At 55.2% G+C, this 4,988-nt stretch overlaps 1 long non-coding RNA gene across 1 annotated transcript in view; it reads right to left on the bottom strand.

Moving 5' to 3' along the window:
- LOC138995986 (uncharacterized) overlaps positions 1–437 on the bottom strand; it is a 6,734-nt gene extending 6,297 nt beyond the window's left edge. Inside the window, exon 1 of the long non-coding RNA XR_011468711.1 lies at positions 275–437. This is a non-coding gene — a long non-coding RNA (uncharacterized lncRNA). The remainder of the gene's footprint in view (positions 1–274) is intronic.
- Positions 438–4,988: the final 4,551 nt, after the last annotated feature.

Here is a 4,988-nt window from a genome sequence, read left to right as displayed (position 1 = left end):
GCCCCTCCGCGTCCCGCTCGCTCTCTTTCCTGTCGCGACCGGCGGGGGGCGGGGCGGGGCGGCGCATCATCCACGGGGTGTGGGCCATGGAGCCACCCGACCCACCGACCGCACACGGAGGACGAGCTCGGTCCTTCTTGGTTCACGATCCTCCGCAGGTTCACCTGGTGGGACTTTCGCTTCCCCTGCGGTCACCTTCCGCCGCCTCCTCCGGCTCCGCCAGGGCCGCCGCCCCGCCCGCCCGCCGGGAACCAGGCGCCGGGTGCGCACTGACCTGTGTCCGCGCGGCGCCCGCGGAGCCGGCGCTCGAGCCTCACGTCCTCGCGGACTCTCCGCCGTCGCCCGCCCTCCTCTCTTCTGTTTTCTTTTGCGGCCACAACCGCCCGCCTCACCGGCCTCTCTGGACTGCGGACGCCGGGAGCGGCTGAGGAAGGACAGGCACTTCCGCCCATGGAGGCCTGTCCGCTCCTCGCCGGCCAATCACGGTGCGGGGGGTGTGGTCATGCCCCGGCGGGCGGGGTCCGAGCGCCCCGGGCGGTGCATGTGGGGAAGGAGAAAGGCGCTTGGAGGCACCGCGCGGGGTCGCGGGCCCCTGTGGGGCGGGGGAGCGGGGGAGCGGGGGTCTCTGCCTGATGATCAAGGGCTTGGGATGTCCCCCACTTTAGCGTGGTGCCCCGTTTCCACGCAGTGCAGTTAGTGGGCCGGCAGCCGACCCCCAACTTCAGCTGCTGGCCCCTAACTCGTGGGCACAGTGCAGGGAATGGGTCAGGCCCTGGGAGCGGACCCCCGTTTTCAGCGGGTGCCCTCCTCCCCAGGGCACACGCCGATGGGGTCGAGACTCAGGGACCGTCTGGAACTGGCAGGAGGGACCCCGGGGCGGGGGTTGGAGGCTGGAGAAACCTGACCGCAGTGGAGTTGCGAGAGGATGACTTGTGTTTTGGGGGGAGCGGTCATTGTATCTTCCTGTGAAGGGGGAAGTCCTGGGCCGCTGGAGGATGAAGACGTTCCTGCATTAAAAGCCCGGGTGCAGTTTCCCCTCGGGTAGCTGACTGGGCTGCAGACGCTGACGCGGGGGAGGGGGGGCGGGGGGGGGGAGGTGGGGGGGGCGGCCCCTGGTCCGCAGGTGCCCTGTCCAGCTGGCCGCCCTCCTTCCTCTGCGGGACTCTCGGTGCTGGACATAGAACTCTGCGTAAATGTATTGACTTTTAATAGGAGGCCGTGTTCTGAGAACGCCGCAGCCGTATTGGGTGCAGTGACTTCCGCTAGAGCCGTGGTTCTCAACCTTGGCTGCACGTTAGAATCACCTGAAAATCTTTTTAAAATCCTGATTTCTGGGCCTCATAAATCAGGATTTTTAAAGATTCCCAGGTGATTCTAATGTGCAGCCAAGGCTGAGAACCACTGCGCTAGAAGTAGGAAGTTCTCATTCACTCAAAGTGCAAGTGCCAAGGGCTTTCAGTCTTTTCCCTGGTGGAGCCACAGAGTAAAGCAGCTGCCAGTCCTCTGCACTTCCTGCAGGAGCCGCTCACTCTCCCTCCAGATAGAACGCTGCGGGGATAACGCTGTCACTGGTCACAGCTGGAAATAGACTCTGAACATCTCTCTCTGTGTCTGTGTGTGTGTACATATATATATACACACAAAATTGCCTTCCAGTGATTTTCTGAGTAAACTGAAGGCCTGTGACATATATTTGCTTTCAGAGAGGAAGGGGGGGGGGGGAGAGGTGGAAACATCAGTGATGATAGAGAATCATGGATCGCCTGATCTGCACGCCTCCTACTGGAGATGGAGCCAGCAACCCCCCCCCCTGTGTCCTTGACCGGAATCGAACCTGGGACTCTTCAGTCTGCAGGCCGAAGCTCTATCCCAGTGGTTCTCAACCTTCCTAATGCCGCGACCCTTTAATACAATTCCTCATGTTGTGGTGACCCCCAACCATAAAATTACTTTCGTTGCTACTTCATAACTGTAATTTTGCTACTGTTATGAATTGTAAATATCTGATATGCAGGATGTATTTTCATTGTAACAAATAGAACATAATTAAAGCATAGTGATTAATCACAAAAACAATATGTAATTATATATATATTAGAGGCCCGGTGCACAAAAATTTGTGCACTCGGGGGGGAGAGGGGGTCCCTCAGCCCGGCCTGTGCCCTCTCGCAGTCTGGGACCCCTCGGGAGATAATGACCAGCTGGCTTAGGCCCGCTGCCAGGTGGCAGAGGGCAGGCCCAATCCCTAGGTGCAGCCCCTGGTCGGGCTCAGAGCAGGGCTGATTGGGGAGTTGGGGCACCACCCCCTGTCATGCACAGAGCAGAGCGGATCGGGAGGTTGCGATGCCACCCCTAGTCACGCTCAGGGTAGGGCCGATTGGGGGGTTGGGGCACCACCCCCTGTCACACTCAAGGCAGGGTCGATAGGGAGGTTGCGGCACCACCCCCTGTCACACACAGAGCAGGGCCGATTAGGGGGTTGGGGCACTGCCCCCGTCACACACAGAGCAGGGCGGATCAGGGGGTTGGGGCGCCGCCACTGTCACACTCAGGGCAGGGCCGATGGGGAGGTTATGGCTCTACTCTGTCACACACAGAGCCGCAGGGCAATCAGGGGTTTGGTCGCTGCCCCCTGTCACGCTGATCCCGGTGCCGGGAGGTCTCGTGGCTCCACTGATTCCTGTGCTGGGAGGCATATTACCCTTTTGCTATATAGGATAGAGGCCTGGTGCACGGGTGGGGGCTGGCTGGTTTGCCCTGAAGGGTGTCCTGGATCAGGGTGGGGGTCCCCACTGGGGTGCCTGGTCAGCCTGGATGAGAGGATGATGGCTGTTTGCAGCTGGTCACACCCCCTTCAGTATGGGGGTCCCCACTGGGGTGCCTGGCCAGCCTGGATGAGGGGATGATGGCTGTTTGCAGCTGGTCACACCCCCTTCAGTATGGGGGTCCCCACTGGGGTGCCTGGCCAGTCTGGGTGAGGGGCTGAGGGCCGTTTTGAGGCTGGCGGGTGACTGAAGCTCCCAACCTGTCCTTTTTTTCTTTTTTTTTTATTCTGGGCCAGCTTTAGCTCTGAGGCTTGGCTCCAGCTCTGAGGCCTTGGCTGCTGAAAGCAGGTATCTGGTTTGTTTGGGTTCTATAATTGTAACACTGTTGCGGTCCTGCTCACTCCAGCTCTGAGATCCCAGCTGGCTGAAAGCAGGGATCTGCGTTTGTTCTATAATTGAAACAATGTTGCAGTCCTGCTGGCTGAAGCCCGGATGGCTGAAAGCAGGTTTCTGGGGTTTTGTTTAGCTTCTATATTTGTAACAATGTTTCTTAAACTGCAAGCTCAGAGGCCGGAAAGGCAGGCGGGGAACGTTGGCTTCCTCTGTCACTGAAGCAAGCAAGCCTCCTGTTCGCTTCAAGCTGCCTGGCTGCCGGCCGCCATCTTGGTTGGCAGTTAATTTGCATACCGCCCTGATTAGCCAATGGAAAGGGTAGCAGAGGTACAGCTAATTACCATGTTTCTCTATTATTAAATAGGATGTGTTTTCTGACGGTCTTAGGGGACCCTTGTGAAATGGTCGTTTGACCCCCAAAGGGGTTGCGACCCACAGGTTGAGAACTGCTGCTCTATCCAATGAATGGAATCGATGAGGGCTGAACATCTCTTTTATAGAAAATTAATTAGAAAAGGAGGGTGAGATGAACAGCTTGCAGAGTTTACAATATAATTTGCCGCTGAGCTCTAACTGATCGGCCCCAGGATGTGATTTAGTGGCCATGGCCTGCAGTGGAGTGCACAGCGGCATTATAGTCAGGCATAGACGTCCATGACTTCTTGTCCATAAGTAAAGTGGTTCATCTCAGGTGCTGTTTCATAATTGACTAGTGCCCCATCGAAGGCGTTTGGACAATTAGGAAAGAGGTAAAATTCAAAGTTTGCCAGAATGACTGTTGCTCTTATAAAAGTGTAGGGTGACTTTCTAGTTTTACCAAATTCTTCATGTTGCTATTTGGAAATGCACATTTTCTCCGCGGGTTTCTTTGTTTGTGGTGAAGTTAGAGGGAGACTCTGCGAATTATGGGTAGAGGCACCCTGGTGGGGAGGGGCTGGTCATGGCAGCCCTGGGTTGAGCTCTGGACTGTTCCCCTCACGGCTAAGTCACAGACCTTCAGTTTACTCACAAAATTGATGGAAGGCAATTGTATGAAAATGCTCTTTAAACTAAATGTGTTGTTCATAAGCTAGAGCAAAGGAAAAGTGCAGTGATTTTGGATGTACTACTCTGTGAATAATACTTTTGAAAACCATTATCATTAAATTGGGGAAACCCTGTGGTATGATACATTATTCTTTTACTGCACAAAGCAGCAGAGTAAGGCCGCGAATAACTTCTAGTGTCATTGTCCCCGAGCAGGGACGTCACCCAGCGTGTCCAGGCCTCCGAGCACCTCAGAGGTGCTGCGGGAGGTGCCGTGGTTTAAACTAAGACAGACCTCCGGAGGCATTTCTGAATCACTTTCCTTCCATTCTGTTGCTTGGGATTGTAAGTGAGGTTCTACGGAGGAAAAATGACTGTTCTTGGCGGGATTCCTATGTGAACCTTTGCATAGCAGCCTAGAAACTTTGCAGAGGCACTAGCCAGTTTTGCTTAGTGACTAGAGCATCGGCCTGCAATTGAAGGGTCCCGGGTTCGATTCCAGTCAAGGACACAGGCCCAGGTTGTGGGTTCGATCCCCAATGTGGGGCGTGCAGGAGGCAGCCGATCACTGATTCTCTCTCATCAATGTTTCTCTCTCTCTCCCCCTTCCTCTCTGAAATCAAGAAAAATAAAAAATAAATAAATAAAACTTTGCAGAGGTCTCCTCAGTGTGTCACTACCGACCATGAAATAGACTTAAACTAGTGGTGTTTGGGACGCACTCAGGGCAGGACTTTATATTTCGGCATTAGCAGACTTCAGTGACGTCACTCTGCACATTGATAAGTCACAAGCTCTGTACTT

Source organism: Myotis yumanensis, unplaced genomic scaffold (assembly GCF_028538775.1).
Source record: "Myotis yumanensis isolate MYYU_CA2020_CCGP unplaced genomic scaffold, mMyoYum1.0.hap1 SCAF_17, whole genome shotgun sequence".
NCBI lineage: Eukaryota > Metazoa > Chordata > Mammalia > Chiroptera > Vespertilionidae > Myotis > Myotis yumanensis.
The sequence above is the reverse complement of the archived record's forward strand: the minus strand, read 5'-3'. Positions and strand labels throughout refer to the sequence as shown.